At 42.7% G+C, this 22,551-nt stretch overlaps 1 long non-coding RNA gene across 1 annotated transcript in view; it reads left to right on the top strand.

The window, feature by feature from the left end:
* Positions 1–16: 16 nt before the first annotated feature.
* The window catches only part of LOC309637694, a 57,145-nt gene continuing 34,610 nt past the window's right edge, over positions 17–22,551 (top strand). The window contains exons 1-2 of the long non-coding RNA XR_014250759.1: positions 17–705; positions 5,475–5,608. This is a non-coding gene — a long non-coding RNA (uncharacterized lncRNA). The remainder of the gene's footprint in view (positions 706–5,474; positions 5,609–22,551) is intronic.

Genomic DNA, 22,551 nt, shown 5'->3' with positions numbered 1-22,551 from the left:
ACTGCCCATTGTTTCTCCACAGGCAGAACTACCTGGCTTGACTCTTGGGCTTGCAGTTTGCAAGCCGCAGGCCTGCGTGGGTGTTGCCATCTGGAAAAAGGGGCTGGTGGTCGCGAACAGTGGAGCGTGTAAAAGTGGCAGTATTTGGGTGGGCGGGCTGTGTTCATCCCTGCCCTTTCTCTTGAGTTCTCCCCCAACTTCCTTCTTCCCTTTCCATCTGAGCCTCTTCCTCCTGTCCCCACACCCCTCCCCCAAGAGAAGGGTCTCACTTATCCGACTGTTGAACAATCACTGATCTCAGCCTTTCTGCCAAAAGCTATGTTAGGCGCTGGGGTCAACGGGGAAGTTACAACTTTTGAAGTTGCAGGCTGGAGGGGCAAACAGTGACGTGCAGCCCTTTCAGAGACGAGGAGCCGGTTTACATGATTTGAAGGCTGGGCACCTGCCCTAAAGCTAGGGCGTCTGAAATAGGGCCGAGCACGTGACTGACGGCCAAGCGGCCCCGCCCCCGCCGTCCAGAATGGAGCCCGGGTCTCGCGGAGCTCGAACTCCCGGTTCGGCGTCTCTTCGCTCCACTGTGGCAGAGTGCCCAGAGCCCGAGGGGAGGGCGGCACGAGGCCCGGCCGCGCCCATGGCCAAACTGCCGCCGCGGGCTGGACTGACCCCGCCGGCTAAGCCCCGTCCGCCCCCCGGGCCGCGCGCCAGGTAAGTTGGCCCGGCCCCGGCGCCGCGTCCCCGGGCCTCCCAGCGAGACCAACTTTTGAGGCACTGGGGTTCGCTTCGCGCCGCCCCTGCTCTTTAGGAAGAGCTGCGCGCAGCATCTTCGTCCAGGGGAACTTCGGTGCCTCATCTCGCCCCTGCCCTCCGCCCGGCTTGCTCTGGCCGGCTGGGGTGAGCAAGGGGCCGACTTGCGCGTCCTGAGGGGACTCGGGGAGGGGGAGGCGCAGAGTCCGGGCTGGAGTCGCAGCGCTCCTCCTCCTGACTGCTGGGAATCGAGCGGGGGGCGGGGTTCGTCTGTTCTGGGTCCCGGGGCTGGACCCGCTGCGTTGGGACTCAGCCTCTCAGCCTCCTAACCTCCCCTCCCCGCCCCCCTTACAGTAGGTTCCAATAATATTTAATTGCGTCTCGGGCTTAAAACTCATCCATAGTCTCGCAGGTCCCTTGATTCAGCCAAGTCCCTCCGTGCTCCTTCCTCTATTAGATAAAGTACCAGGGAGGAGGGGGCGGGGGAGGGGACTGGAGGGACCCCTGAAGCTCTGGCCTCGGCCGAAAAGGTCGGCTTCTGATGTTTTCATTTCCCTTGCTGAGCTGCTGCTTCTGGGTTAAATTCATTTTATTGCCTGTTCATTTTTAAAGAAAGACTGACAGAGTTACTCTAATAGATCAGGGGTCTGAGCTCAGAGTAGGTCAAAGGCACTCACAGGTAGGGAGGTGAATAAAAATAGAAGGAGGGTTGGCAAATACAGCCAGGACACCTGTGTTCATAGCATACTAATAAAGGCCAGAATCTCCTCATTTATCTCTGGTGGGAAATTCTGATGGTGTCACAGGATCAAACTCAAACCGCATCCAAACCAGGTGATTTACCCTGAGCATTGAGTGAAAGGAAGTATCTGTCCATGGTAGGAGTGGCTGGGCAGTTTTGAATGGTCGGATGAGAGGAGCTTGCCTAGAATGGAACCAAAGATCTGCTCACGTGTTCCCGTGTGAAGATGCACATGGACGTCAAACCTATACCGTTCCTATGAATGCTCAGTCTCATGTTTATTCTTCCAGACACACTCCCAGCATCATTTATTGGGAGCAGGAGCCGATGGGGTCCAGCGAGCTTCCCAGCATGAGACAAGCACTTTCCTAGAGCTTCCAAATAGTTCTTTAAAAATCGTTACTCTGAGGTTTGTGAGTTGTATTTTCATTGTACTTCAAAGACTTCCTGTTTATCTCCAGGTCTCTGGTAGCAGCGTAGCATTTTGTTTGAACCCTTGGTTTGTCTTAAGGATACCCTGGTTTTGGAGGTTTTGATTAAAAAGTGCCTTGTACTACAGGGTTTCTTGATCTGCAGTTGGACTTCTGATTTTAAAATACCACATTCCAGTTAGTAGGAAGCAAAGATGTTATCTGTTTCTACAGAAGTTTTATGTAGTATTCTAGGAAATAGAGGCTTTGATTCTTCCCATCATCAGATGATTTGAGTCCACCTTCGTGACCAAACACTTTCACATTATACTGACTAGAAGGAATAATCACAGAGGAAAAAAAATGGGTTGGTGGTGGGATCTTTATTCTCATCTGCATTTGAATCTTTTGGAACCCAACTGAATGTATTTGTGTGGTTTGCACCATGCGTTTCTCTGTCTTCTCTTCACGAGTTCCCTCAAAGAGAACACTCTGGACCTCGAAGGCCACCTTTATTCACATAAAGGATTTTTCCATTTGGAGGTAAACATGTTGGGAGGTGAAGAGTTAATATTGTGTAGAATCAATGTCCCACATTTTCAGAGGGGCCTCAATCCAGAACAAAGAATGAGAAGAGGACTCTGATGGTACCAGCTCCACCGACTGGGAGAAAGTCTCTCTGCCAGTTGGGAAAGTCACTTCATGAGTCTTTGTATTTTTTAATCAGAGATATAACCAGAGGATCTGTATTTTATGCATTTTGAAGAGAAAAGAGGCTGAATTTGGCTTCTATATTTACTTTTTCCATGTTTCTCATGTTAATATTTTTTTAAAAAACCAACAAAAACCCCTTTGGATCCTTGCAATAGCCCAAAGTCATACTGCCTTGGCAACAGTAGCTAGTCCACTGGAGTCTCCAAATATCAAGACAGAAAATTTTAAATGCACTTCCAGGGACTTCCCTGGCAGTCCAGTGGTTAAGACTCTGTGCTTCCACTACAGGGGGCACGGGTTCCATCCCTAGTCAGGAAACTAAGATCCCACATGCTGCATGGCTTGGCCAAAAAACAAAAACATAAAATGCACTTCCAATAAAATGTCACATTTTTAAAGACCATCCTATAGTGCATTAGAACTAACCTTCCGGGCTTCCCTGCTGGCACAGTGGTTAAGAATCCACCTGCTAAGGCAGGGGACACGGGTTCAAACTCTGGCCTGGGAAGATCCCACATGCCGCGGAGCAACTAAGCCCGTGCACCACAACTACTGAGCCTGCTCTCTAGAGCCCGCGAGCCACAGCTCCTGAGCCCGTGTGCCACAACTACTGAAGCCTGTGCACCTGGAGCCCGTGCTTCACAACAAGAGAAGCCACAGCAATGAGAAGCCCATGCACCGCAACAAAGAGTAGCCCCTGCTCACCGAAACTAGAGAAAGCCTGCGCGCAGGAATGAAGACCCAATGCAACCAAAACTAAATTAAATTAATTAATTAAAAAAAAAAAAGATCCTGTGGCTTGCCGGATCTTAGTTCTCCGACCAGGGATTGAACCGAGGCCCTCGGCGGTGAAAGCACCAAGTCCTAACCACTGGACCACCAGGGAATTCCCTAGTAACTAGTTTTTTTGTTGTTGTTTTTTTTTTGTTGTTTTTGTTTTTTTATTTTTTAAACATCTTTATTGAAGTATAATTGCTTTACAATGGTGTGTTAGTTTCTGCTTTATAAAAAAGTGAATCAGTTATACATATACATATGTTCCCATATCTCTTCCCTCTTGCATCTCCCTCCCTCCCACCCTCCCTATCCCACCCCTCTAGGTGGTCACAAAGCACCGAGCTGATCTCCCTGTGCTATGCGGCTGCTTCCCACTAGCTATCTATTTTACATTTGGTAGTGTATATATCTCCATGACACTCTCTCACTCTGTCACATCTCACCCCTCTCCCTCCCCATAAGTAACTAGTTTTTAAAGCTAATGAATTTCTTCTTTAACCCTACTTATTGCTTATCAGCAGTGTGTATAACATGCTGCTTTCCCCCCACCCCCTCAGGCCGTGTCTCTCTCAGGGCTGATTGCAATTCCCACAAGATGCGTTCACTTTATTTTATTTTATTTTTTTAACTTTTTATTTTATATTGGGGTATAGCCAATTAACACTGTTGTGATAATTTCAGATGCACAGCAAAGCGACTCAGCCATACATATACATGTGTCCATTCTCCCCCAAACTCCCCTCCCATCCAGGTTGCCACATAACATTGAGCAGAGTTCCGTGTGCTATATGTTAGGTCCTTGTTGGTTATCCATCTTAAATATAGCAGTGTGTACATGTCGATCCCAAACTCCCTGACTATCCCTTCCCCCCACCCTTCCCCCCTGGTAACCATAAATTCGTTCTCTAAGTCTATGAGTCTGTTTCTGTTTTGTAAATGAGTTCCTTTGTATCATTTCTTTTTAGATTCTGCATATAAGGGATATCATGTGATATTTCTCTTTCTCTGTCTGACTTACTTCACTCAGTATGACAATCTCTAGGTCCATCCATGTTGCTGCAAATGGCATTATTTCATTCTTTTTAATGGCTGAGTAATATTCCATTATATGCATGTACTACATCTTCCGTTAACCATTCCTCTGTTGCATGGACATTTAGGTTGCTTCCATGTCTTGGCTATTGTAAACAGTGCTGCAGTGAACATTGGGGTGTATGTATCCTTTCGGACCATGTTTTTCTCTGGATATATGCCCAGGAGCGGGATTGCAGGGTCAGATGGTAGCTCTATTTTTAGTTTTTTAAGGCACCTCCATACTGTTCTCCATAGTGGCTGTACCAATTTACATTCCCACCAACAGTGCAAAAGGGTTCCCTTTTCTCCACACCCTCTCCAGCATTTATTGTTTGTGGAATTTTTGATGATAGCCATTTTGACTGGTGTGAGGTGATATCTCATTGTAGTTTTGATTTGCATTTCTCTAATAACTAGCGATGTTGAACATCTTTTCATGTGCCTCTTGGCCATCTATATATCTTCTTTGGAGAAATGTCTATTTAGGTTTTCTGCCCATTTTTTGATTGGGTTGTTTGTTTTGATGTTATTAAGCCTCATGAGCTGTTTGTAAATTTTGGAGACTAATCCCTTATTGGTCACATCATTTACAAATATTTTCTCCCAATCTGTGTGTTGTCTTTTCATTTTGTTTATGGTTTCCTTTGCTGTGCAAAAGCTTTTGCGTTTTATTAGGTCCCATTTGTTTATTTTTGTTTTTATTTCCATTATTCTCGGAGATGGACCGAAAAAGATATTCCTGTGATTTATGTCAGAGAGTGTTCTGCCTATGTTTTTCTCTAGGACTTTTATAGTGTCCAGTCTCACATTTAGGTCTTTAATCCATTTTGAGCGTATTTTTGTGAATGGTGTTAAAGAATGATCTAATTTCATTTTTTTACATGTAGCTGACCAGTTTCTCCAGCACCGTTTGTTGAAAAGACTGTCTTTCCACCATGGTATAGTCTTGCCTCCTTTGTTTTGTACAGATGCGTTCACTTTAAATCTACCCATTCGCCTATCTTCTCTTCCAGGTAGCTATAGAGTCCACTGCCCGAAATGGAGACCCCAGGAACAGCTGTTCCCTGCACTACATCTACCCCTAGCAGCCCAGCGAGTACCTGAAGGCCTTGGTGGCCGTGGGGGAGATTTGCCAGGACTGTTACAGGTATGAGACTCCCCATCTCTGTGGGTTCCCGTGGCCCCTGACTGACCCTGGGCAGAAGAATGGAAATTAAGTCATTGCTGAGGCTCATAAGGAGACAGAGTAAAGCCTGGCCCCAAACGTGTCATCGTCTCCACACCTAGAGAAACTGAGTTTATACCAAGCTCACACTGGGCACCAAAAAAATCCTTTCTTAGCTTTCTTCTCTTACTTGGCTGGCAGGACCACTGGATAGCGATTTTGGTTTCCCTTTTGTAAGGTTTCAGTATGTGCTTTGCTATGCAAAGTTTGGTGCATGGACCAGCAGTGTAAGGTCACCTAGGAACTTAGAACATCAGGCCCCACTTGAGAATCGGAATCAGCATCTCCAGCGTAACACGATTCCCAGATAATTCGTGTGCACTTTGGAGTTGGAGAAGCACCAGTTTAGTGGGCACTGTTCTGTCTGATCCTCACATTAACCCTTCTGTCATGGGTGTTGTTTACCAGCAGAGGAAAACCATGCAGGGAGGTAAAGTGCCCTGTCGCACATCCAGAAGCAGGATTTAAACCCAGATCCAGCTCATTCCACAGCGTAAGCTCGTAATCATGGATTTCACTGACCTTAAAAGCTATTGGTAACTTTAGCAGAGGGTGTGTGTCTGCCCATGTGCATGTGTGTTTGTATGTGTGCAGATAGAAAACATGATTTTGAGATCAGATGAGATCAGATCAGTATTATATTTATTTTTACTTGGTGGAAAACGTTGACCTTTCCCACTAAGAGAATTCCCTGTAAGAAATGATTTACATAAGTCACATCAAACTGGATTTATTCTGCCTTTCCAGTATTTCCAGACTGAGGTGATATTATGCACACGTTTGATCCAGAAGGCTCTTTGAGGGAGAACTAGCGTAAATATAAATATGAGTAAATCTCAGTTGACTGCCTGGCATGATGGTAAAAGAGGGCTAGTTAGTAATGAGCAGCAACTAACTGACCTGTTAAACCAGGAAAATAAAGAAAGTGACTCTGTCCTCCGGTTTCAGAGAGATTTCATGGGATAGCCTGATTTCTGTTCTTTCTAGTTTCATAATTGGTGATAATCGTATTAAAAACTTGATACCCCAGCACCATAGGGAGTGACACAACCTAGTGACCAGAAGGTGCAAAGAAACCAACAGGACAGGTAATAGGAAAGTTTCCATCAGTGTCCTTCCCGCTGGCGAGTCTCTGGATTCGGCTTGGTCATCGCCAGTAACTCAAATGGGTTTGAAGCCAGTCAGGGATGAATGAACAGGTCCAATCAAATCAGACAGCTCTAAACACTAGGCTCCTGCTGACATTTCCCCTCTTACACATTTGGAATAAAGGGCAATAATAACATTTTGTGTGTGTGTGTGTGTGTGTGGCCATGCCACGCGGCTTGTGGGATCTTAGTTCTCTGACCAGGGATTGAACCCGTGCCCTCAGCAGTGAAAGCGTGGAGTCCTAACCACTGGACTGCCAGGGAATTCCCAATAATAACATTTTAAATTATCTTGTTGAAGTAATACTTATACTTGCGATATTGTCTGTGAAGACAATTGGAACCTCAGCTCTGATTTCTTCAGGCCCCAGTTTGGGGAGGATTCTTAGAGAGGCTCATGTCATGGAGATTTCTGCCAAGGAGGGAAAAGATGGACAGATTGCATCCCCACTGTCAGAAACCCCTCCAAATGTCCCCAAGACACCAACACAGTAATTCTCTCCTTCTGTCTATAATGCACACAATTTATTGAGGGGACAGTCCTTTCCCTGATGTATATCCCTGGCAGCTTTGTCATAAATTAACTGACCTCATATGTGTGGTTTTTTCCTGGGCTCTCTGTTGTATTCCTCTGGCCCATGTGCTTCTTTTTGTGCCATTTCTACACTGTTTGGTTACTGTAGCTTTGTAATATGGTTTCAAGTCAGTGAGTGAGTTTCCTCCAGCTGCTGTTCTCCTTTCTCAGGATCCCCTTGGCTGTTCCGGGTCCTTTGTGGTTCCATACAAATGTCAGGATTGTTTGTTCAGCCTCTGTGAAAAATTCCATTGGAATTTTGATAGGAATTGCATTGAATGTGCACACTGTTTTGGGTAGAATGGACATTTTAGCACTACTAATTCTTTCCATTCATGAGCACAGGATATCTTTCCATTTATTTGTGCCTTCAGTTTCTTCGTCGAATGTCTTAAGGTTTTCAGTGTGCAGCTCTTTCACGTCTTGGGTTAAATTTATTCCTAGGTAGTTGGTTCTTTTGATGTTATTGTAAATGGGATTGTTTTCTTGATTTCTTTCTCTGATGGTTCATTATTAGTGTAGAAAAACACAACTGATTTTTGTGTATTGATTTTGTATCCTGAAGCTTTACTGAATTCATTTATTGGTTCTAACAGTTTTTTGGTGATTTAATACAGAAAACTGGAATTAGAAATCCCACTGTTTCTACCACATCCAGGTCATCCACAACACCCAAGACATAGTGGCTACTAATATAATCTTCTCACAGTGTCCCTTAAAAACATGTGAAGTCCTACAAGGGTGAATTGCATCATTATTTTGGGTGAGCAGGATCTGGGTAGGGCTTGGCCTCTATAGCAAAGGTTGTTGTCTTCTCTACATTTCTATCCTTTTATTGACATGATTGTTTTGAAAAGTAATTTATTTACCAGTAATTTCAAACGTATAGAAAATTTAAAATAGCAGTACAAAGTACTCACATTTGCCACTGTACACAAAACACTTCAATGTCCCAAAATAGGGACACTCTTCCAGGGAACCAGCACGAAACCTCCACATGAAGAAAATATTATGGTTTCCACATTATGATCCAATCCACAGGCCCACTTCAACTTTCACCAGCTGCCCCAACTCTAGGGAAATGTCTCTTTTCATTCTGATCCTGTTTTGTTCTTCTAAAACCATGAGTGATACTTTCCCTCATTATCACAACCTTGATGGATTGAAAGTGCACAGGATGAGTAAGATCTGGGTGACCTTTTCTGTATTGTAATATGTATCAGTACTTCATTCATTTTTTATTGTGATTAAATGTACATAACATTTACCATTTAAACCGTTTTAAGTACACAGTTCTATGGCACTAACCACACTCATATTGTTGTACAAATATCCTCACTATCCACGTTCAGATCTTTTCCATTTTCACCAGTGAAACTCTGTAGCATTAAACACTAATTCCCCTCAGCAACTGCATTCTACTTTCTGCCTTTGAATTTGACTTCTCTGGATACCTAATATAAGTGGAATCATATAATTTTTGTTCTTTTTTGACAGGGCTATTTCACTTATCATAATGGAGCAAGGTTAATATATGTTGTAGCACGTGTCAGAATTTCCTTAGTTTTTAAGGCTGAATTTTCAATGCTTTTAGTGTATACCACATTTAGTTTATCCATTCATCCATTGACACTTGGGTCGCTTCCACCTTTTGCTATTGTGATTAATATTGCTATGAAGATGAGTGTACCCGTATCTGTTCCAGTCCCTGCTTTCAATCTTTTGGGTATACCCTGATGTGGAATTGATGGATCATATGTTAATCCTATGTTGAAGTTTTTGAGGAACTGCCATACTGTTTTCAACAGAGGCTACATCATTTCACTTGATTCCTTTTAAGGCAGAATAATATGGATCAACCTCCATGTCACTTATCCATTTACCGATTGGTGGACATTAGCATTGTTTCTACCTTTTGGCTATCGTGAACAGTGCTGCTGTCAATAGATGTGTACACCTGTTTTCAATTCTTTGGGTTCTATATCTAGGGGTGGAGTTGTTGAACCATAGATAATTGTATATTCATAGAGTAGACAGAGGTTGCACCATTTTCCATTTCCACAATAAGGTTTAAAAGTTCCAGTGTCTCTGCATTGTTGCCAACATTTGTTATTTTTAATTTTCTTGATTATACCCATTTTAGCATGTGTGAAGGCATTATTTCTTGCATTGTGGTTTTAAGTTGCATTTCCATCATATCTTTTCAGCTGCTTGTTGACCATCTGCATGTCTTGTTTGGGGAAGGGTCTATTTAAGTCCTTTGTCCACATTTAAAATTGGGTTATTTGTCGTTGTTGATGAGTTGTAAAAGTTCTTGATACACACTGGATAAAGACTCATCAGATATAAATATAACGTGAAATTATTTTCTTCCGTTCTGTGGGCTGTCATTTCACTTTCTAAATTGCATTTTTTTGATGCACAAAGGTTTTTAATTTAAGGAAATCTAATTTTTTTCTTTTGGTTGCTGGTTGTGAAGGTTTATCGCTATGTTTTATTAGAGATTTTACACAGTCGGCCCTCAGTATCCATGAGGGATTGGTTCCAGGACACCCCACAGATACCAAAATCCATGGACGCTCAAATCTCTTATATAAAATGATATAGTATTTGCAAATAACCTAGGTACATCTTCCTGTATACTTCAAATCATTCCTAGATTGTGTATAAGAACTAATGCAATATAAATGCTATATAAATGTTGTAAAAACAATGTGAATGTTATGTAAATAGTTGCTGGAATGTGGTAAATTCAAGTTTTTCCTTTTGAAACTTTTTGGCATTTTTTTCTAATAGTTTTTGATCTGGCATTGGTTGAATCCATTGATGTGGAACCCGTGGATTCAAGGGGCTGAGTAAAATTTTACTTTTTACATTTAAGCCTTTTATGTATTTTGAGATGCTTTGTGTATGTGGTATGAGGTAAGGGTCCAATTTCATTCCTCTGCATGTGGTTAGCCAGTCACCTAGCACCATTTGTTGAAAACACCATTTCCCCCCATTTTAATGCTGTTGACTGTAGTCTGAAATCCGTTCATTGTAGATGAATGGGTTTATTTCTAGGATCTCCATTCAGTTGCATTCATCTGTATGTATATCTTCATGCCAGTATCACAGTGTTTTATTTAATGTTGCTGTGTGCTGTGTTAATTTTCTTTCTAAAAATTGTTTTAGCCCTTTGAGTTCTCTTGAAATTCCACATTTCAGGGTGTCATATTCTGCTCCCTTTCACATGGATGTACCCCAGTTTGCTTATGCATCATCTACTGAAGACATCCTAATTCCTGTAAGGTTTAGACATTATGAGCAGAGGTTCTGTGCGTAATAGCATCCTTGTTTTTGTTTGGATACAGTTTTCCAAAGCAGTTGTGTGAATACTGGAGGCATGATGGATGGATCTCAAGGTGTGAGACCTGTTTGGCTTTGGAAAATACTGCCAGCCTGTATCTCAAGAGGCCATCTGTGTGTTCCATCAGCAATGAGGAAGAGTTGCTGTTGTTCCCCATCCTCCAGTAATCAGTATTGTCATTTTGGGAGGAGGTTAGCAGCTCTAATAGGTGTGTGGTGCTGTCTTCTTGTTTTATTTATTTATTTATTTTTAATTTATTTATTTTTTTATTTTTGGCTGTGTTGGGTCTTTGTTGCTGCGCGGGCTTTCTCTCTAGTTGCGGCGAGCAGGGACTACTCTTCGTTGCGGTTCGTGGGCTTCTCATTGCAGTAGCTTCTCTTGTTGAAGAGCACGGGCTCTAGGCACACGGGCTTCAGTAGTTGTGGCACGCGGGCTCAGTAGTTGTGGCTCGCGGGCTCTAGAGCGCAGGCTCAGTAGTTGTGGCTCACCGGCTTAGTTGCTCTGCAGCATGTGGGATCTTCCTGGACCAGGGCTCAAACCCATGTCCCCTGCATTGGCAGGTGGGTTCTTAACCACTGCGCCACCAGGGAAGTCCCTGTCTTGTTGTTTTAATTTGTAATTCCCTAATGATATACGACATTGATCATATTTTTGTCCACTTATTTATCATCTGTATATCTTCTTTGGTCAGGTTTCAGATCTTTACCCATCTGTAATGAAGGTGTTTGCTTTATAGTTGTACAAATTCTTTATCAGATATGCATTTTGCAAATATTTTTTCTCCCAATTTGTGGCTTGTCTTTTGGTTTTCTGAGAGTTTAAAGTTTTAAATTTTTAAAGTCCATGTTCAAAATTGTATTTCTTTTGTGGATAGGCTTTTGAGGTTTTGTGTTAAAATTCACCAAGCCCAAGGTGATGTAGATTTCCTTCTATGCTTTCATCTACAATTTTTATAGTTTTGCATTTTAAATTTGTCTATGGACAATTTTGAGTGAATGTTGGTGTAAGTTGTAAAGTTTGTGTCTACAGTCTTTTGATTGCATATGGTTTCCAATTAACTATTCTATAACTGTTTTTGGAGAAGTCATGGGATATGTGGCTCCATTTCAGTTTGAATTTCCAAATTTAGTGGTTTCTGCAGGCTTGCCAGCTGGGAGCATGGGCTTCACGGAACTGAGAGGTTGCGGCCTGCACTTCCCAGCTGGCCAGGAGGTGGCACCAAGCCTGCCTCTCTGACCCTTGAGGTGCATACGTATTCCCTCCCTCCTGTCACAGCCCAGGGTCTGAGTGTCCCCTCCCTCCTGTCACAGCCCATTGCCTTTCGACAACGTTGAAGGTGACCTGAAAGTCCAGAAATCCCCTTACCCTCTGTGTCTGGGAAACTGCTTCCCTCAAACACCCTTCCCCGCAAAGGCCCTGCTGAGGCTCAGGATCCCCCCTTTCCTGACCAGGCCACACAGACCCAGTCCCTCCCCCGGCTCATCAGCCAGGAAATGACGCGCGCCTTCCCAGGATCAGTCAGAACAACAGCTAGTGACCCACTCATTCCCCTCCTCCCCGGCCCAAACCATAGCCACTGCCCTCCACCTTGGGCAGAAGCCCCACTCAGGGCATCTCCCCAGTCGAGGCCTCTGATCCACGTGCTGTCAGATCACTTTTCATGCCAGCCCCACACCCAGGCCTTTATACTTGTGTTTACACCTCTCCATGGAGAAGCCTCCTTTACCCCAACTATCCAGATGTTTACAGACCTTATCTCTTTTCCTCGAGCTTTTCGGTCTCAGAATTACCTGACTGTCACCACTCACAGTCCCTGCAGAGCCCAGAGATTTCTCCTTGAAGGAAAGGTTCTGGAGAAATCAGAGGGATAAATAAAGATGCCCAAGAGGGTGAAGAGTAAGTGTTTTCTGGTTAGAATTTTAAAGTCCTCCAACTAATAGATCATTTGCTTTCTAATAACATGTTGTTCCTGAATTTTAATGGGGGAAATTCTTTATCTCATAAATATGCCAAGTGGGAAGTCCATTTAGAAAAAATGTTATTGAGGTAACTCTGAGGGTTTGCAAAGAATGAGGACACAACGTCCTTTGTTCAGACACTGGCTGAGAGCTTCCCACCAGGGGCCTCGGCCCCTCGGAGGGCGGGGCGGCCACGACCCTCCTCCCACAGGTGGGCCTCCTCAAGTGCATCCTGCACACGGGCCCAGTGCCATCACAGAATCCTGGATTGGCCAATGGCAGGCAGCTGGCTAGAGTTGCGGACAAGAGAAAACTGCCCAACAGCCTGGGACCACCCTGTGGCATGGCCTCAGGACCCTGGTCCAGCCCAACAGCACCTCTGTGGAGCCACACACCAGGCCAAGAGCTCTTCTGGTCTGGGATAAGGCAGGAAACCGTGAGTTGAAAGGAGAAGGAGATCACCTCATCCACCAGAGGGCAGACAGCAGAAACAAGAAGAACTACAGTTCTGCAGCCTGGAGAAGGAAAACCACATTCACAGAAAGATAGACAAAATGAAAAGGCAGAGGACTTTGTACCAGATGAAGGAACAAGATAAAACCCCAGAAAAATAACTAAATGAAGTGGAGCTAGGCAACCTTACAGAAAAAGAATTCAGAATAACAATAGTGAAGATGATCCAGGACCTTGGAAAAAGAATGGAGGCAAAGATTGAGAAGATGCAAGAAATGTTTAACAAAGTTCTAGAAGAATTAAAGAACAAACACCTAGAAGAATTAAAGAACAAACAAACAGAGATGAACAATACAATAACTGAAATGAAGAATACACTAGAAGGAATCAATAGCAGAATAACTGAGGCAGAAGAACGGATTAGTGACCTGGAAGACAGAATGGTGGAATTAACTGCCACGGAACAGAAAGAAAAACGAATGAAAAGAAATGAAAGACAGCCTAAGAGACCTCTGGGACAACATTAAACGCACCAACATTCACATTATAGGGGTCCCAGAAGGAGAAGAGAGAGAGAAAGGACCCAAGAAAATATTTTAAGAGATTATAGTCGAAAAATTCCCTAACATGGGAAAGGATATAGCCACGCAAGTCCAGGAAGCGCAGAGAGTCCCAGGCAGGAGAAACCCAAGGAGAAACACGCCGAGACACATAGTAATCAAATTGACAAAAATTAAAGACAAAGAAAAATTATTGAAAGCAACAAGGGAAAATCGACAAATAACATACAAGGGAACTCCCATAACGTTAATAGCTGATTTCTCAGCAGAAACTCTGCAAGCCAGAAGGGAGTGGCATGATATATTTAAAGTGATGAAAGGGAAGAACCTACAACCAAGATTACTCTACCCAGCAAGGATCTCATTCAGATTCTACAGAGAAATCAAAAGCTTTACAGACAAGCAAAAGCTAAGAGAATTCAGCACCACCAAACCAGCTCTACAACAAATGCTAAAGGAACTTCTGTAAGTGGGAAACACAAGAGAAGAAAAGGACCTACAAAAACAAACCCATAACAATTAAGAAAATGGTAATAGGAACACACATATCAATAATTACCTTAAATGTGAATGGATTAAATGCTCCAACCAAAAGACACAGGCTTGCTGAATGGATACAAAAACAAGACCCATATATATGTTGTCTACAAGAGACCCACTTCAGACCTAGGGACACATACAGACTGAAAGTGAGGGGATGGAAAAAGATATTCCATGCAAATGGAAATCAGAAGAAAGCTGGAGTAGCAATACTCATATCAGATAAAATAGACTTTAAAATAAAGAATGTTACAAGAGACAAGGAAGGACACTACATAATGATCAAGAGATCAATCCAAGAAGAAGATATAACAATTATAACTATATATGCACCCAACATAGGAGCACCTCAGTACATAAGGCAACTGCTAACAGCTATAAAAGAGGAAATCGACAGTAACACAATAATAGTGGGGGACTTTAACACCTCACTTACACCAATGGACAGATCATCCAGACAGAAAATTAATAAGGAAACACAAGCTTTAAATGATACAATAGACGAGATACATTTAATTGATTTAATTGATTTATAGGACATTCCATCCAAAAATAGCAGATTACACTTTCTTCTCAAGTGTGCACGGAACATTCTCCAGGATAGATCACATCTTGGGTTACAAATCAAGCCTCAGTAAATTTAAGAAGATTGAAATCATATCAAGCATCTTTTCTGACCACAACGCTATGAGATTAGAAATCAATTACAGGGAAAAAAAACGTTAAAAACACAAACACATGGAGGCTAAACTATATGTTACTAAATAACCAAGAGATCACTGAAGAAATCAAAGAGGAAATCAATAAATACCTAGAGACAAATGACAATGAAAACACAATGATCTAAAACCTGTGGGATGCAGCAAAAGCAGTTCTAAGAGGGAAATTTATAGCAATACAAGCCTACCTCAAGAAACAAGAAAAATCTCAAATAAACAATCTAACCTTACACCTAAAGGAACTAGAGAAAGAAGAACAAACAAAACCCAAAGTTAGCAGAAGGAAAGAAATCATAAAGATCAGAGCAGAAATAAATGAAATAGAAACAAAGAAAACAATAGCAAAGATCAATAAAACTGAAAGCTGGTTCTTTGAGAAGATAAACAAAATTGATAAACCTTTAGCCGGACTCATCAAAAAAAAGAGGGAGAGGACTCAAATCAATAAAATTAGAAATGAAAAAGGAGAGGTTACAACAGTCACCGCAGAAATACAAAGCATCCTAAGAGACTACTAGAAGCAACTCTATGGCAATAAAATGGACAACCTGGTAGAAATGGACAAATTGTAAGAAAGGTATAACCTTCCAAGACTGAACCAGGAAGAAATAGAAAATATGAACAGACCAATCACAAGTAATGAAATTGAAACTGTGATTAACAATCTTCCAACAAACAAAAGTCCAGGACCAGACGGCTTCACAGGTGAAGTCTATCAAACATTTACAGAAGAGCTAACACCCATCCTTCTCAAACTCTTCCAAAAAACTGCAGAGGAAGGAACACTCCCAAACTCATTCTATGAGGCCACCATCACCCTGATACCAAAACCAGACAAAGATACTACAAAAAAAGAAAATTACAGACCAATATCACTGATGAATATAGATGCAAAAATCCTCAACAAAATACTAGCAAGTAGAATCCAACAACACATTAAAAGGATCATACACCATGATCAAGTGGGATTTATCCCAGGGGTGCAAGGATTCTACAATATATGCAAATCAATCAATGTGATACTCCATGTCAACAAATTGAAGAAGAAAAACCATATGATCATCTCAATAGATGCAGAAAAAGCTTCTGACAAAATTCAACACCCATTTATGATAAAAACTCACCAGAAAGTGGGCATAGAGGGAACCTACCTCAACATAATAAAGACCATATGCGACAAACCCACAGCAAATATCATTCTCAATGGTGAAAAACTGAAAGCATTTCCTCTAAGATCAGGAACAAGACAAGGATGTCCACTTTTGCCACTGTTATTCAACATGGTTTTGGAAGTCCTAGCCATGGCAATCAGAGAAGAAAAAGAAATAAAAGGAATACAAATTGGAAAAGAAGAAGTAAAACTGTCACTGTTTGCAGATGACATGATACTATACATAGAGAATCCTAAAGATGCCAACAGAAGACTTCTAGAGCTAATCAATGAATTTGGTAAAGTTGCAGGATACAAAATTAATGCACAGAAATCTCTTGCATTCCCATATACTAACAATGAAAGATCAGAAAGAGAAATTAAGGAAACAATCCCATTCACCATTGCAGCAAAAAGAATAAAATACCTAGGAATAAACCTACCTAGGGAGGTAAAAGACCTGTACTCAGAAAACTATAAGACACTGATGAAAGAAATCAAAGATGACAAAAACAGATGGAGAGATATACCATGTCCTTGGATTGGAAGAATCAATATTGTGAAAATGACTATACTACCCAAAGCAATCTACAGATTCAATGCAATCCCTATCAAATTACCAGTGGCATTTTTTTAACGTATTATTTTTATTGATATTAGTATAGTATTTTTTTATAAATTTATTTTTATTTATTATTTTTGGCTGTGTTGGGTCTTCGTTGCTGCACGCAGTCTTTCTCTAGTTGCAGCGAGCAGGGACTACTCTTCATTGCAGTGTGTGGGCTTCTCTTGTTGCTGAGCACAGGCTCTAGAGCGCATGGGCTTCAGTAGATGTGGCGCATGGGCTCAGTAGTTGTGGCTCGTGGGCTCTAGAGCACAAGCTCAGTAGTTGTGGTGCACAGGCTTAGTTGCTCCGCGGCATGTGGGATCTTCCCAGAGCAGGGCTCGAACCCATGTCCCCTGCATTGGCCAGCAGATTCTTAACCACTGCGGCACCAGGAAAGCCCACCAGTGGCATTTTTTACAGAACTAGAACAAAAAATCTTAAAATTTGTACGGAGACACAAAAGACCCCGAATAGCCAAAGCAGTCTTGAGGGAAAAAAACGGAGCTGGAGGAATCAGACTCCCTGACTTCAGGCTATACTATAAAACTACAGTAATCAAGACAATATGGTACTGGCACAAAAACAGAAATATAGATCAATGGAACAGGATAGAAAGTCCAGAGATAAACCCACGCACCTATGGTCAACTAATCTATGACAAAGGAGGCAAGGATATACAGTGGAGAAAAGACAGTCTCTTCAATAAGTTGCTGGGAAAACTGGACAGCTACATGTAAAAGAATGAAATTAGAACACTCCCTAACACCATACACAAAAATAAACTCAAAATAGATTAGAGACCTAAATGTAAGACCAGACACTATAAAACTCTTAGAGGAAAACATAGGAAGAACTCTTTGACATAAATCACAGCAAGATCTTTTTTGATCCACCTCCTAGAGTAATGGAAATAAAACCAAAAATAAACACATGGGACCTAATGAAACTTAAAAGCTTTTGCAAAGCAAAGGAAACTACAAACAAGAAGAAAAGACAACCCTCAGAATGGGAGGAAATATTTGCAAACGAATCAATGGACAAAGGATTATCTCCAAAATATATAAACAGCTCATACAGCTCAATATTAAAAAAACAAACAACCCAATCAAAAAATGGGCAGAAGACCTAAATAGACATTTCTCCAAAGAAGACATACAGATGGCCAAGAAGCACATGAAAAGCTGCTCAACATCACTAATTATTAGAGAAATGCAAATCAAAACTACAATGAGGTGTCACCTCACACCAGTTAGAATGGGCATCATCAGAAAATCTACAAACAGCAAATGCTGGAGAGGGAGTGGAGAAAAGGGAACCCTCTTGCACTGTTGGTGGGAATGTAAATTGATACAGCCACTATGGAGAACAGTATGGAGGGTCCTTAAAAAACTGAAAATAGAATTACCATATGACCCAGCAATCCACTACTGGGCATATACCCAGAGAAAACCATAATTCAAAAAGGCACATGCACCCCAATGTTCATTGCAGCACTACTTACAATAGCCAGGTCATGGAAGCGACCTAAATGCCCATTGAGAGACGAATGGATAAAGAAGACGTGGTACATATATACAATGGAATATTACTCAGCCATAAAAAGGAATGAAATTGAGTCATTTGTAGAGATGTGGATGGATCTAGAGACTGTCATACACAGTGAAGTAAGTCAGAAAGAGAAAAATATCGTATATTAACGCATATATGTGGAATCTAGAAAAATGGTACAGATGAACTTGTTTGCAGGGCAGAAATAGAGACACAGATGTAGAGAATGAACGTGTGGACACCAAGGGGGGAAAGTGGTGGGGGGTGGGGGGGGATGGTGGAATTAATTTGGAGATTGGGATTGACATATAGACACTAATATGCATAAAATAGATAACTAGTAAGAACCTGCTGTATAAAAAAATAAATAAAATTCAAAAATTCAGAAGTAAATAAATAAAATAAAGAAGAGAGGTGTTTGCGGGGGTGGGGGGAGCTTTCAGCTGAAAATCGTTTCTGTTCCCACCCCTGCCACTGGCTTGGTGTTTGGCCTCTAACAAGCCTCTTCCCTCCTTGACCTAGTTTTTCTCACCTGTGGAGAAATTAGTTGGATGACAGCTTACTGAGTTTCCTCTGAGTTTGTGATGCCTCTGCGAGACCCCAGCCCCACAGGCACCTCCCTCTCACTCAGGCACCTAGTGATTTCGGGTCCTCAGCTGATGCAATTTTAATAGCTTTTCATCATTTCTTGAGGGAAAAGTGGGAAGGAGGGTGGTTTGTTGCAGAGACGGATCTCTCAGCACCTGGGAAGCCGGGACGCTCATTTCCCCTTTAGCTCCGCTGATAACCCTCCACTTTCATCAGCAGGTGAGTGTGTGTGGCTTCTTCTTTCCAACTATGGTGCAAAATGTAGAATTTCTCCAAAAGAAATTTAACTTTAATGAGAGACTAGATCATAGGAGAGAGTAATTATCTAGATGGTATTCACGTGCCAGGTTAATTTTAAATCAGCTTTTAGGTCAGTCTGTCTTAATTATTCCGTTAACTGTTTTCAACTAGCAATTTCAATAATTGTATTAGCACAATGCCTGTGTAGTGTAATTGCTTTTTGGATCCTGTTCATTGTGACCTCAGAGTCAGTGCCTGGGCTGTCTCCCTGGGCTGGTGTTAATGTGAGTGTGTGTGTGAGTATGAGTGTGTGCACACGCATGCTGGTGGGGGGGGGCCTTTCTCCTTATTTTATTTCTACTGTAGGACCTTGTGTGTTTATCTATTTTGTATATAGTAGTTTGTACCTGCTAATTCCAAACTCCTAATTTATCCCTCCCCACCTTTCCCCTTTGGTAACCGTAAGTTTGTTCTCTATGTCTCTGAGTCCGTTTCTTTTTATGTAGATAAGTTCATTTTGTCATATTTTAGATTCCACATATAAGTGATATCATATGGTATTTGTCTTTCTCTTTCTGACTTCTCTTAGTATGATAATCTCTAGGTCCACCCATGTTGCTGCAAATGGTATTATTTCATTCTTTTTTTATGGCTGAGTAATATTCCTTAGTAGATATGTACCACATCTTCTTTATCCACTCATCTGTCGATGGACATTTAGGTTGCTTCCATGTCTTGGCTATTGTTACTAGTGCTGCTGTGAACATTGGAGTACATGTGTCTTTTCGAATTAGAGTTTTCTCTGGATATATGCCCAGGAGTGGGATTGCTGGATCGTATGGCAACTCTATTTTTAGTTTTTTGAGGAACCTCCATATTGTTCTCCATAGTCACTGATTGATTTAAAGCCAGCTCACCTGACTTAAAGGGCAGGGCTGACTGATTTAAAGTAGTGGGGTAGTTTAGGGAGGGGTGATTGCCCTGGGAGACTTTGAGAGAAAAATACCCCCTCTGTAGGGCACTTCATTGCACTGAGAGGGAGAGGAGTTATGAAATCAGGCTGCAGGTGCCCAAGGCGAGTGCAGCCCCCAGGGCTGGGGAGGGAGGTAGGAGAAAGGGCTGAGAGTTGGCATTAGAGAGGATGGCCACTAGAGGGCGCCAGAGCACCGGCAGAGCCACCCGCAGCTCCCCGACTGGACCTCCAGGCTGGGCAATAGGGTTGGAGATGGGGTTGGTGGAACCCCAAGGACGTGCCCAGAGAGGAGGGGTTGGTTACCGGGAGCTTCTGACTCTCCGGCCCAAATTGCCTCACCTCACAGAGGGAAGAGAGGTCTGCCTTCAGCATCCGATGGGGGCACTTCCAGCCTGGTCGGGTCGCCCAGTGGTTGGACGGCCTGAAAGGCTGTCTGCAGTCTGACTGCCCTTTGTTTCTCCAGAGGCAGAACTCTGGACCCAGAAATACCTGGCTTGACTCTTAGGCTTGCAGTTTTCAAGCTGCAGGCCTGTGTGGGTGTTGGCATCTGGAAAACGGGGCTGGTGGTTGTGAACATGGAGCATGTAAAAGCGGCATTTGGGTGGGTGGGCTGTGCTCATCCCTGTGCCCTTTCTCTCAAGAGTTCTCCCCAAACTTCCTTCTTCCCTTTCCATCTGAGCCTCTTCCTCCTGTCCCCACACCCCTGCTGGGGGGACCTGACCTAAAGCTGGGTCACGTGACTTAAAGGTGTCTGATTGATTTAAAGCCAAATCATGTGACTTAAAGGGTGTGACTTTGTTTTCTTCTGATTTTAAAAGAAACTGGACCATTTTCATGGGCCCCTAAAAGTATCAGGGGCCCTGGCACTGTGCCTGCTGCGATGAGTCAACCTGGCATTTCACTTTGTGTGGTGCTTCTCCTCCCCAGAGCTCTTTATCCCTCACAGGCCCCCAGCTGTGTAAGAGTGGAAGGAGCTCAGGGCTCATCAGGTCCAGCCTGACAGGTAAGAAAACTGAAGCAGAGGAGCAAAGCAACTGTCCGAGGCCACACCTTGACAGTGACAAGGACTAAGCCAACCTCTGACTGCCAGGTCCCAAAACAACACAAGAGAGAAAACTAGTTTTCATATTAAAAAAAAAAAGACATGCATTATCACTCCCTCATTCATTCCACCACTGTCTATTGAGCACCAGCCATGTGCCAGGCACCGTGCCACTGCTGGTGACACGGCACAGAGTGAAGCTGGCAGGAGGGAGGGACCCCAGTGACCAATGACTATCTAATGACCATCCTGATCAGCGACACAGAGGGAAAGTGCACTGTGTTACAAACACAGAAAGCAGAGCAACGTAACCCAGCGTGGGAGGAAGGAGAGGCTTCCGTTATTTATTTGGGGACCTAGGAAAGAATAATAAGAAAAAAAATGTCTGAATTGACCCAAAAATTATTAAAGGGGAAAAAAAGGAATAGAAGTGACAATTGGCCTTTGTGATATTACAAAGCTGCATAATCAAGATCTAACGATATTAACCTAAGATTGACAAGTATCACTGGAAAAGAGAAGGGACCCCATGTGTGTGTATGTGACATTAATTCAGTGGGAAAGGATAGCTAATTTAAGATATGATAAAACCACAACTGGCTCTCTACCTGGAAAAATCTCTATTTGGACCCTCACCTCCCACCAGTCACAGAAATCAGTTCCAGATGGATTAAGACCTAATGAATTGAACAATAGAAACCCTGATAGAAGTGGAAGTAAGAAACCATATGCACTGAACAAGGGTAGCAGAGACTCAACCATGACAGGAAATGCAGAGACTGTAATAAAAGTGAAGCACACATTTGACTACATTAATTTTTGCATATGTGTCAAAAGATACCATAAAGAAAACTAAAAGAGGATGGATTTCGGGGAGGCACTTGTGATGCAGATGATAGATAAAATGCCTGTGATAGGTCAAGAGCATCTCTAAATTGATTTTTTTTAAGACAGAAAAACCTTACCAGCAATTCACAGTGCAGCAGAATTTCTCAGCCTCAGCACTATAGACACTTTGGATCTGACAGTCCCTTGCTGTGGGCGCTTTGTAAGATGTTTAGCAGCGTCCCTGGCGTCTACCCACTATATGCCAGCAGCACCCCTCCCCCACTCACGAGTTGTGACAACCAAAAATGTCTGCAGACATTGCCACATGTCCCTGGGGAAGGAGAGAAAAACCGCTCAGTTGAGAAGCTCTGCAGTAGAGCAAATCCACTAATAAACATCCTGAGGCAGGATGCCTCAATAGTCAGGGACAGGCACAGAGAAGAATGAGATGTAATTTTAATGATAATACCTACACCTGGCACTAATGCAAGGAAAAGGATGCACAGAGGATGGAAATAGGAATTTAGAGCCTCCAAGGGAGATCAGTCTGGTGATACACAAAGCTGTATGGTGTAAAACTCGGAGACT

The sequence above is a fragment of the Balaenoptera physalus genome (assembly GCF_965194825.1).
Source record: "Balaenoptera physalus genome assembly, chromosome: 11".
In the NCBI taxonomy this organism is placed as follows: Eukaryota; Metazoa; Chordata; class Mammalia; order Artiodactyla; family Balaenopteridae; genus Balaenoptera; species Balaenoptera physalus.
The sequence above is the reverse complement of the archived record's forward strand: the minus strand, read 5'-3'. Positions and strand labels throughout refer to the sequence as shown.